The sequence below is a fragment of the Nicotiana attenuata genome, unplaced genomic scaffold (genome assembly GCF_001879085.1).
Source record: "Nicotiana attenuata strain UT unplaced genomic scaffold, NIATTr2, whole genome shotgun sequence".
NCBI lineage: Eukaryota > Viridiplantae > Streptophyta > Magnoliopsida > Solanales > Solanaceae > Nicotiana > Nicotiana attenuata.
In genome coordinates this window covers 60724-73260 of record NW_017672964.1, presented here as the reverse complement: position 1 = coordinate 73260, position 12537 = coordinate 60724, and positions in this window count along the sequence as shown.

Here is a 12537-nt window from a genome sequence, read left to right as displayed (position 1 = left end):
GGAATTTTCCGCAGAAACGGGCAGGTGTCCGTAGAAGCGGTGTCCGCAAAAGCGGTCCTGAGCAAATAGTAAAGCTCCGCAGAAGCGGAGGTGTTCCGCAGAAGTGGAAATCGCAGAAGCGGTTAGAGTATCGTAGAAGCGAAAATGTCTGGACAGAAAGGGGTTTTAAAAGTTTCATTTTGTTCCGCGAGCTAAGGTATTTTTCCACCATTTTTGAACATCCTTGAGAGATTTGGACGAGAATTGAAGGGGGTTTCGATTGGGATTGATTGGAGGTGAGTTCTATGACCTAAATACGTGATTTAAGGGTAGAGTCAACCTATAAATTCATGAAAATTTATCAAAAAGGGGGAAGAACTTCAAATTGGGTTTTGATGGGTCATTTGAGCTCTGATTTGGGAGTTCTTGATATGTATAAACTCGTGGCGAGATAAGGAATCCGTTGATGTAAAATTTTCTGAAATTCGAGAAGTGGGCTCGGGGCTCGGGTTTTGCAAATTTCGTGATTTTCGATATTTTTTTATTCTTTTCGATTGGGTTATGTTCCCTTAGCCTATTGTAACGTATTCGTTGTGGTTTTGATCAGATTCGACGCGCGAGGAGGTCGATTTGCGAGGCAAGGGTATAGCGAGCTAGGATTTTGGCCGGCTTGAGGTGAGTAATGATAGTAAATGATATCCTGAGGGTTTGAAACCCCGGATTTGCACAACGTAGTGCTGTATTGAGGTGAAACACGCGCTTAATGGCGAGCGTGGGGTTGTTTGCTACTGGGGATTGTGATTTGGTCCGTCCCGTTTGATATTTTACCGCGTTTTTATTGACTGAGCTGTTTAGTTTATCATCATGATTTAGGCTTAATGCCAACTATTTGAATCCTTCAGGGATTGTTATCACTGTTTCCTCACTATTTTGATATATTACTTGAACTCAGTCCTAATGATTATACTGTTTTACCAACTCGGCCGCTTTAATTGAATTTTGAGACTTTAATGATATTTTCAATGTTGTTTGGGGTTGAGCACTATTATTTTATTGAAGCCCGAAGGGCTTATGTTGTTTCCTGGACTGAGAAGGCTTTCAGGCCTTGAGTGTGATGTGAGGAGGCTTTCAGGCCTCGAGTGTGATGTGAGAAGGCTTTCAGGCCTTGAGTGTGATGTGAGGAGGCTTTCAGGCCTCGAGTNTTGAAGCCGTGAAGGGGCTTATGGTATGGTTTCCTGGGACTGAGGTAGGCGTTTCAGGCCTTGAGTATATGTGAGGAGGCTTTCAGGCCTCGAGTGTGATGTGAGGAGGCTTTCAGGCCTTATGTGTGATGTGAGAAGGCTTTCAGGCCTTATGTTGATATAGCGCTTGGGCCGTAAGGGGCCCCTCCGGAGTCTGCACACCCACAGTGAGCGCGGGTACCCATGTGATTTGAGAGTGAGCCCGAGGGGCTGATACTATGCTGAGTCACTGAGATTGAGCCCGAGGGGCTGTTACTGTACCGAGCGATTGATACTGGGCCCAGGGGTCAGTTTTACTACTCACTATTTATGTGTTGTCTTACCTGATTTACCTGTCTTTAAAAATGAGATTTCATTTGACTCTTTACGGATTTTACTGCTTTAAGTGATTTACTGCCTGATATAGAATTGCCTTGTGCTGTTATGTGTTTTCTTACCTTCAGTTATTATTTATTATTATTGCTCACTTGGTCGGAGTACTCACATTACTCCCTGCACCATGGGTGCAGATTCAGGCATAGCAGAGTCCGCACCTGAGCACTGATATTCTTCCTAGACCAGGCAGCGAGTTGGAGCTTCGAGGTAGCTTTTGACGTCCGCAGCCCCTTGACTCCCTTATCTTATGTTATTTCAGTTCCTTCAGACTATTGTATCAGATATTCTATTTCGTAGACCTATAGCAACCTTGTAGTAGCTCATGACTTGTGACACCCCGTTTTGGGCTGTTGTCGGGTTGGTTTCCTTATTATTATCGCTGTTTTCCTCATTTACGATTGCTTTACACGCGTTTGGATTTATTAATGACTAATTTATTGCTAAAAGAGGTGTTTGAGTTGTTCTGGCTGGCCTTGTCTTCACGAGAGGCGCCATCACGCCTGAATTTGGGATTTGGGCCGTGACAATATTCCCTGGACATGGATCTTTTTCGAAGCATTTATATACTTGGGGATGGATCTTCCCCACGGGCTGGATTTGGCCCTACTCAATACTGAGTGATTGATGGTCAGTTGATGTATATATGCCGGGATGTATCTTCCCTGGGCCAGACTGGCCATATACAGTACTGAGTGATTGAGCATGATGAGTGGAAAGTGTGAGACAGTGAGATTGAGTACTTTGCGAGTATGAGTACATGAGTTCATCTCTAAGATATATTGCATTGACATGCACACATGACATACATGCATAGAGATACATTTTCCTCATGCTCGGTATCACGTCATTCATGACTTCTCACACGTATTGACATATGGGCATAGAGAGGTATTTTACACTTACTATCTGGAAAGAAAAATGAGACATCTTATTTATTGTGGAAAGGATTTTTGAAAAAAATTACAGTTTTCAAACTTACTCATATTTTTCGATGATTTCGGTAAAGGATTTCGGTTTTCACTGATATACTTGAAAAGCTGAATTATTTTTTTGGGAAACTATGAAAAAGCTAAGCACTTACCTCTGAGTTACTTCTTTTAACTACTTGCTATACGTTGTTATGAACGGTTATGGCCTATTGCTGTTGGACCCGGCCTTTGTTCCAGCTTATCACTACTTTCAGCCTAAGGTTAGGTTTGTTACTTATTGAGTACATGAGGTCGGTTGTACTCATACTACACTTCTGCACCTTGCGTGCAGATGTTGACTGATGATGTTGCTGTGTTCGACGGTAGCTAAACTTGAAGACGTACCTGAGTTTCGGTTGCAGCTGCCTCTTGTTCATAGTAGCCTTAGATTCATAAAACTCTATTTATGTACTTTTCAAACAGATGATGTATTTATTTCATACCAGCTTTGTAAATTCTATTCTTAGAAGCTCATGATTTGTGACCAGTCCTTGGGGAATGTATCAGATTCAGATATTTCTTTTCTTAATTGCTTTATTAAATTGTTATTAGATTAGTTATTAAATTGGCTTACCTAGCGGGTTGGGTTAGGTTCCATCATGACAAGTTGGATTTTGGTTCGTGGCAGATTTGTATCAGATTCATAGGTTCATAGGTTCTACAAGTCATGAGCAAGTGTCTAGTAGTCTTGTGGATCGGTATGATGACGTCCATACCTATCTTTGAAAGGCTACAGGGAATTTAGGATAAAATTCCCATATTTCTTTCCTTATCGTGCGATATTGATTCAGCTTGAAGCGTAACTCTTTGAATTCCTTCCACGTATTTGTATGCGCACATGAGCGCTCGGTATCAGCCGTGAATCGACGGCTTGTGATTTCCATGGACGAGGTGCGAGATGTGATTTTGGTGCGCTGATGATGAGCCAGTCTAGAGGACTTTAGGCCTGGTTTTTGATTGTAGCTTGAGCACATGGATTTCAGTTTTGTGAGCACGTGCTTTTGGACTTGTACGTCCGGTAGTGTTTTTATGAGGGGAATTCGTGGCTCGATGAGTGGTTGGATGGCTATGGTGAGTATAATGTGACTGCAAGAAGTGGTCAGATTGTTCGAATGTGGCGAGAAGAGTTTGCTTGAGATATAGAAAGGACTATTGGGTGCTTGGTTTCTGTCTTGACTTGACGTATAGTCTCGAATTATAAGTGTGTTGAGGGATCTTTCATGTTGTTTAATTGTAGAATGAATTAGATTCTCATTTCTTGTTGATGAGTTCAGAATCAGGAAGCTTAGGTGATTGCGTAGTAGTTGCGATTGTGGAAAGGTATAGAGAGATGTCGGTTTGAGGCAAAGCAGGTAGGTTATCTCCTGCGGGGCGATTCTCTTTGTAGAGAGTTCTACTTTACCAGCGAATTATATATGTTGCAAATTGAGACTGCTTGGAAGTTGGCTTGACCGATACAAGGGTGAATGCGAGATTTGCAGATAATTTGAAGTATTAGATGGTTTGCGTTATAAGAGTTCATGAAGGATTTAGTTGAAGCTCACTACAGTATTATGACAGTATAGGGTGTGGTTATTGTAAGTTATCAGATGCTTATTCCTTGGCTTTGAGCCAAGTGGGGGAGTCTGCTATCGACGAGTTGATTGCTCGGTTATGTGTTGTACTGGTTTTGGTTTGAGGTATACTTGTGAATCAGATATGACTTGTAGAGGTTGAGTTCAAGGATGACTCGAGTAAGGAAATTTTTGGATACGGTTTGCATTACACTCTATGGGTATATAGGAATCATGGAATGATTGAGTGGTTATTCGTGAAGGATGTAGCGTACATGGAGTAGGAATTTTCTTAGTTGCGACAAGATGGGGTTACTCCTTTGGGTGTTATCGTGCTAATGGGGCACATGTCATTCAGCCTGTTTGGGCGGTGCAATTGAGATTTGAGTAGAGTGGATGACTCTCGAGAATGGTTCTAATGGATTCAAGATTTATATCTAGCAATTGGGAATTTTTAGGATTGGTACATGGCTAAACACTGAGATTTACATTGGATGGTGTCGAGACTTGCGGTATTTCTGTATCAGTATGGATTCTACATTCCAGAGTCATAAAGGTAAAATGAACAACTTTAAATTCACAGGTGCTTAAGAGAGAATACAACGACCTATGGGCTTTAGGACGTGTGGTTTATGCTAGGACCTCTGATGGTGAGTTTGGGTAAGAATCGTGGTGTTTTAACAAGGAGAAGTATCAAATTGAAGGCAAATTCAGAAGGAACTCAGAGAAATACGACAATTTGGTAGTAGGTTGGATCAACACAATAATTGATATGATCGGTTCTTTGGGTACTTATGATGTGGTGAGTCCCCACAGGTGTTTTGTAGCAATAATCTTGGGTTTGGCGATCTGTGTGGCTTGGTTGAGTTAGAAAGATTCAATTCTGATGGCCTGGTTAAGTGAAAATGAGATTCTTGTACTTTTCATATGATGGTATGATTGATGCAGTGTGTGGTGTGGGATTAAGATCTGTGTGTGCAAGGTTACGGTTTAGTCTTGGAAGGAAGGTTATGAATTATTAGGCAGCATGGATGGTTTCAGATAACTTGGGGAATGATGTTGCTACTTGGTATTGCCTGAGAAGGTTGCGCATTTTAGAAGGCGCACTGTGTTTTGAATTTTGGATACTTCATTGGTATGGCGGCGCTCTCGTGGTTGATCGGCTACTGATATTCAGAATTTTCTTGGTGGCACAGAAGAATTATAGAAGTATTCCTCGTGGGATGATCGTGTATGGGAGATGTGTTAGACATTAAGGCAGTAGAATTGGGATTAGATATGGTGATTCGTGTATTCTATGGATTTAGAGACTGAGAGTTCTCAGGAGCAGATTGTTTCATGGTTGTGGATTGTGAAAATGTGGCCAAAGTGAGTTAGAGGATGGTATGTGTTATGGTTAGCTCATTGCGGACCTTCAAAGGATTTATTATCTATTTATGGATGACCAGAGTTGATTTGGGGCCCGTTGGTAGGCCCAATGAGGATGTATATTCTACATCGGCTCAGATTGATTGACTCCGTACTACTGTTGTTGAGGGAAGTGCCATTCGGTTAGAGTTGAGCTTATTCGTGTTCCGATATGTTCTATGAGTTACCTTTCTATTCTACGAGGGGTTGTGATCTGTTGGTTATATGCACACATGGTGCGGTCCTATTTGGGATTTATAGGAATTTGAGCGAGATGGGTATTTGGGTATTGCATGGTTGCTTGCGTATTAGTTATGTTCTTTCGGGTTTGTGTGGCATTGTGTCATTTGCTTCTCCGTGGTTATGGTAATGCACTTTGGGTACTTGATGTCGAATTGCACGTGGTTATTGATTTTGAGCAGGGTGGCTTAAGGTATATAATATGGACCAACGTTTGGATGGGGTCGCGCGTTGTAATGGAGTTATGTTGAGGTATGGTCCTTTGTGATAGATTCGTGTGTTATGGTTCTACCGTATATGATGGATTTCTAGCATTTTATTGTGGCGGTACATGTTGAGCTTGCTGGACGGTTCTCTCGTTTGAGTCATTTTTCATGTTTGAGTACATTTGAAATGTTGCGTATTGGTGCCCGGTTTGTGGCTTAAGGGTGTATTGGTGTGGCATGTCTGTAGAGTAGTTGGTATTTGATAAGACGAGGTCGTTGGATCTAGGATGGGCTCTATCAGATTTGACTGCGGTATTTATGGAAGGATAATATCGAAAGTTGGCTTATAATTTAGCTATAGTCCTTGTCGAAGGAGGGGGAGTTCCATGACTGGTTGATCTGATGAATGGTTATGAGTTATGCATGTTTCTTTCATCATCGATAGTGTACGAAGGTTTTAGAATGAGGTTTTATTTGATATGAGATTTATCACCGGTATTGGGTTGTTCTGAGCAGCTACTATGAATAGAATTTATTGCTATGAGTATTTGAGTTATGCAGTATATCATGTGATTACATATTGGGCTATAGTTACGGCTTGGTACAACCTGTTTAGACTTATACAGTGTGTAGATGCGAGATTCAGATCTTGTAGGAAATTCTGGATGTTGGAAAGATTGGATTCCAAGGTTTATGGGCTAAGGTTGAATTAATGATCTTCAGTTATGTTGTGTTGTCGGGCCTATATGGAATATGGGGTGACGTGGGATCACCCCCGGGTATGTGTATGGTAAGGTTACACGGCGGTTTGGCGGCTTTAGAACAACTCCGAGCACGTTCGAGGACGATGTATGTTTAAGTGAGGGAAGATGAAACAACCCGACCGACCATTTTGAGCATTTGCACTTCGCCTGGTGATTTGAGGGCATGAGTAGCCCCGTATGATATATTATGACTTGTGTGAATCGTCGATTTTGGTTTGCAGATTATTCGGAACTGATTTGAAAGAATAATTCTCAACTAGGAAACTTTAAATTGGAAGAGTTGATCAAGTTTGACTTTTTAGTATTTGACCTCGGATTGGAGTTTTTATGGTTCCATTAGCTTCGTTGGGTGATTTTAGACTTAGGAGCGCGTCAGGATTTTGATTTAGAGGTCCGTAGTTGAATTTGGCATGAAATGGCGAAAATTGAATTTTTAGAAAGTTTGACCGGGAGTAGACTTTTTGATATCGGATTCGGATTGTGCTTTCGGGAATGGGAATAGCCTCGTTATGTCATTTGGGATTTGTGTGCAAAATTTGGGTTCACTCCGGGTGGATTTGATATGTTTCGGCGCGAGTTTTGGAAGTTGAAAATTCATTTAAATTTGATTCGAGGTATAATTCATCGTTTCGATGTTGTTATGCGTGAGGCCTCGAGTAGGTCCGTGTTATGTTATTGGACTTGTTGGTATATTTGGTCGGGGCCCCGAGTGGCCCGGGTGAGTTTTGGACGAGTTTCAGATCATTTTCATTTCATGTTGAATTGCTGAGGCTGCTGGTTTTGGTGTGACCGCACCTGCAGAGTTATAGGCGCAGGTGCGGAGCTGCAAAAGCGGCAGTGTCATCGCAGAAGCGTGAAGGGGAGCTAGGCGAGAGGATCGCAGGTGCGGGTGCTTGGGCGCACCTGCGCAACCGCAGATGCGGATCACTAAGCGCAGGAGTGTGATCGCAGAAGCGGTAATAGATCGCAGAAGGTGATGGCTGTTCAGGGATTTCTTCGTAGAAGCGAGATTTGTTCCGCAGAAGCGGAGGTCGCATATGCCACATTTTAATCGCATATGCGAAAATGCTGGGCAGAAGCTATAAAATCGAGGTAATGGTTCTTTCTTCATATTTTGCAAGGCAGGACTCGGATTGAGGCGATTTTTGGAGTAATTTTCATCACAAGGATTGGGGTAAATATTCTACACTTGGTTTTGATCTTATTCCATGAATCTATCTTCATTTTTGGCAATCCGTTGATGAAATTTAAAGAGAAATTGGGGAGTTTTAGCCTAAAGTTTCATAATGTAAATTTTTGAGTTTTGAACGTTGATTTGGAGTCGGATTTGAATGAAACTAGTATGGTTGGACTCGTAATTAAATGGGTTGTCGGATTTTTTGAGTTTTGTTGGGTTCTGAGGTGTGGGCCCAGGTTAGACTTTTTGGTCAATTTTTGGGCTTTGATTAAAGATTCGACTTTTATCGATTGAGTTTGTTTCCTTTGGCATCATTTGATGTATTTGAGTTGCTTTTGGCTAGTTATGAGCTGTTCAAAGGTCGGTACGTTCGGGATGGAATTCTTGGAGCATCGTTTGGCTTGCTTGGTATTAGAATTGGCTTGTTCGAGGTAAGTAACACTTGTAAAATTGGTGCTGAGGGTATGAAACTCCGAATTACGTGCTATGTGATTGGTGTTGAGGTGATACACATGCTAGGTAACGGGCATGTAGGCATGCACCTTTTGAATTGTGACTCCGTTATTTCTGTGGTACTGTGTAGTTACCCGATCTTACCTGTAACCATAAAATTTCTACTTATTTGATCTATTGAGCTTTGATCCATTTTAGGAACCATGTCTAGGCTACATGCTTATCCTGTTGGGACCCACTGAGGTCATTTCTACTGTTGAGTTATCTGCTTTCACTGCTTTATATACTCCGTCATACACATTGATATGTATATCATATCTCAGTCTCTGTTACCATTTATTGGCATATCATATCATCATTTTGGGCTAGTTTCATGGCATTGTGAGCCCAAGAGATTGGAGAGATAGATGATTGAGTGAGGCCGAGGGTCTGAGTGTGAGTGATATTATGGGATCGGCTTACACGCCACATCATGTTATATTGATTACATATATGGGATCGGGCTGCACACTGCAGCGGTTATACTGATTTATGATAACGTTTGGGCTGAAAGAGCCCCTCCGGAGTCTGCTCACACCCCCAGTGAGCGCGGTTGATTATACTGAGGGATGGATCTTCCCTGGACATGGATCTTGTCCGAAGCATTTATATACCGGGGATGGATCTTCCCAATGGGCTGGATTTGTCCCTACTCAGTACTGAGTTATTGATGGTCAATTGATGTATATATTCCGGAATGGATCTTCCCTGGGTCGGACTGTCCATATACAGTATTGAGTGATTGAACATGATGAGTGGAGAGTGTGAGACAATGAGATTTAATACTCTGAGAGTGTGAGTACATGAGTTCGTCTCTGAGATACATTGCATTGACATGCATAGAGATGTATTTTCCTCATGCTGTACGGTATCACGTCATTCATGACTTCTCACACGTATTGACATATGGGCATTGAGAGGTATTTTACACTTGCTATCTGGAAAGAAAATGAGACATCTTATTTACTGTGGAAAGGATTTTTGGAAAAAATTACAGTTTTCAAACTTACTCATATTTTTTGACGATTTCGTTAACGGATTTGGGTTTTCACTGATATACTTGAAAAGCTAAACATTTTTTTTGTTAAACTATGAAAAACCTGAGCATTTTACCTCTGAGTTACTTCTTTTAATTACATACTTTACGTTGTTATGAACTATTGTTGGCTATTAGTATTGGACCCGACCTTTATTCCAGCTCGTCACTATTTTCAACCTAAGGTTATGTTTGTTACTTATTGAGTACATGGGGTCAGTTGTACTCATACTACACTTCTGCACCTTGCGTGCAGATGTTGACTGATGATGTTGCTGTGTTCGACGGGAGTTGGACTTAAAGACGTACCGGCATTTCGGTTGTAGCTGCCTCTTGTGCATAGTAGCCTTAGATTCATAAAACTCTATTTATGTACTTTTAGGATAGATGATGTATTTATTTCATACCAGCTTTGTAAACTCTATTCTTAGAAGCTCTTGATTTGTACTACTAGTCCTTGGGGAATGTATTAAATTCAGATATTTCTTTACTTAATTGCTTTATAAAATTATTATTGGAACTGGTTAGTTGTTAAATTGGCTTACCTAGCGGGTGGGGTTAGGTGCCATCACGACTAGTTGGATTTTGGATCGTGACAGCTTGGTATCTGACTTAATTTTTATTTCATAAATTAAGTGTTGCCTCATTCTCTATTTGGGTTTAATTTCTAATTTGCCGTTTATTTAGTCGTGTGTTAGTTTGCTCGAGTAATGTAATCGAGTGTTAATTTTATCATGTTTATCACCTCTGTTAGTATACCAACTAATACCTTGGACAGTTTGTTGTTTTGATCATGATGAATCAGTTGAATTAATTGATGTAATTGGTGTTTATTTTCTATATATTAGCTATTTGATAATGGTTCATTGATTATTTAGTTAAGTATTTTGCAAATCATGTTAGTCTTTGTGTGGTTCTTATCTGTTCAAGTTCGTAAAGCAAAGTCATTTAGTTGTTTAGCTATTTGATTTTGAGTTGAGCAGAAAGAGTGAGGAAGGGGTAATAGAGGAATAATCAGTTAAAGGTACATAATAGTTTCTTTCTACTATTTCAACCATGCTAAGAGTACAACTACTCCTTTGTGTCTGAATTCAGTGAAAAGGACTGTCCTTTCTCCTATTTGGACCGTCCTTGGAAAGGTTTTTAGTGAGAAAAAGTAAGTCTTTTGGACTGTTTTTTGGTGAACAAATATCTGTCCAAAGGTGCTTGCTTTTCCTACTTAAAGGGGCCTCCTCTCACTCACTTACACACACTCTATCTTGCACTTAGAGACCATCTTCTACACTAAAAAGAAAACACAAAGCTTGAGAGGAAAAACCAACATCTGAAACATCCAATAGTAAGTTGAAACTAAAGAGTTTTTGGAGTGAGTTTATCTGAGAGAAAACACTAGAAAAAATAAAGGTTGTTGAAGCTAGTTCCTGGTCCTTCTTTCACTAGAAGTTGCTGAGTTCTAAGGTTTATTCTGGGTTCATATTGTTGTTATTTTTCGGCTGTTTTTGCTGTTGTTTCTGCTCGTTTTCATTGCTGTTTTTTTGATGTTTCTGTTGCTGTTTTTGCTTTGTCTTCACTGTTGTATTGTATTTCTGCTCTTCAGGTAACCTTTAAACTTTTGTAATACTGATTTTATAGTAAATTATTAAAGATAAGGATCTATTTCAGCTCTTCAAGTGTTAAAGTTTAATCGGTTACTAATAACGTGTGAACGTAAATGTGTAACTTCATGTTTTTAAGGTCATTCTTCTTGTACTTTTGAGTTTTCTTCTTGTTTTGCTCTATAAGACACTGAAAGTTTAGCCATAAAGTTCCCTGCTATTTGTCTTGTGTTAGGTAATTAAGCCGTCGTGATTTTATTTTCGAATGACAAATGTTTAAGCTAAATTAGATTCTTGGCTCTTTTATCTTGGCATGATTTAGTATTCATGTAGGTGCGTTCAATGTTCATAAGGGAAGTCCCAAATACTTGAAGTTTGTTTAGACGAAATACAATTTGAAGTTCGCGAAGTAGGGTCTATATTCATGCTTTGTTAATGTATAGAAAAAGTTACTTGTTGGGTTTGGCTTAGCTGTATAGCCTTGTTTAGAGTTTTTTATTACATTGGTTTCATTAAATATCTATGAAGTTAAATTAAAAAAAATAGTGGTCAGTGAATTGAAAGTAATATTAAGTTTGGAGAGTTTGTATGATAGAATGTGTTAGTTCCGTTACTGAAATTGGCTATTTAGAGATGTATAAGTTTAATCATTCTTTTAGTTCTTGTTTAAGTTAGCATTAGATGGTGTAGTAATACTTAATAGTGATGAATGTTTTGAAATTAATAAAAGAAAAGTTGGATTTGAGTAAGTAGGCCATATAAATTTGTGCATAAGTAATCTTGTTGGGTTGTATTAGTAAACTGAGAATTACAGGTCCATAAACAAGATAATTAAGCAGATCCATTTTCTTTAAATAATTTTTGCTAAGCCCATTTCCCTAATAACCAAACTGATCAGTTTTTAATATAAGCATGCTAGCATGTCCGTTTGCCTTTTAATATAATAAAAATAAAGATATTTTTACACGGTTTCTCCCTTTTTAAAAACTATTCTCATAAATAATAGTAATCTTTGTTTATTCCAAAACTGGCACATTTTTTTACCTTTTAGAACTTTTACGTCGGTAACTCATTAACTAAGGGATCCCTCTATATCAATACACTTTTATTACATTTCCTTTTCCCTCTCTCTTCCATAATTTTTTTCTTCTCTTCCATAAATAACACTTACCCAAATATATCAAAGATTCTGAAAAAAGAATATCTAAAAAATAATCCCCTCTTTAGTATAAATTTGTCATAATAAATTTAAAAATTCTTTATGCCATGATTTTCTCTTCCTTTCACTATTTTCTCTCCCTGCCACAAAATTCGATCACTAAATAATATGAAAGGCTTGATGTAACGACCCGACCGGTCGTTTGGAGTCTTAGCGCTCTGTTCAGCAGTCGGAGGCCATGAACAGCTTCATTTTAGGTATTATTACTTGTACGCGTGGTCGGAATTGAATTTCGGGAAGTCCAGAGTTGATTTGGAAAGAGAACCCTTATTTCGGAAGCTTAAA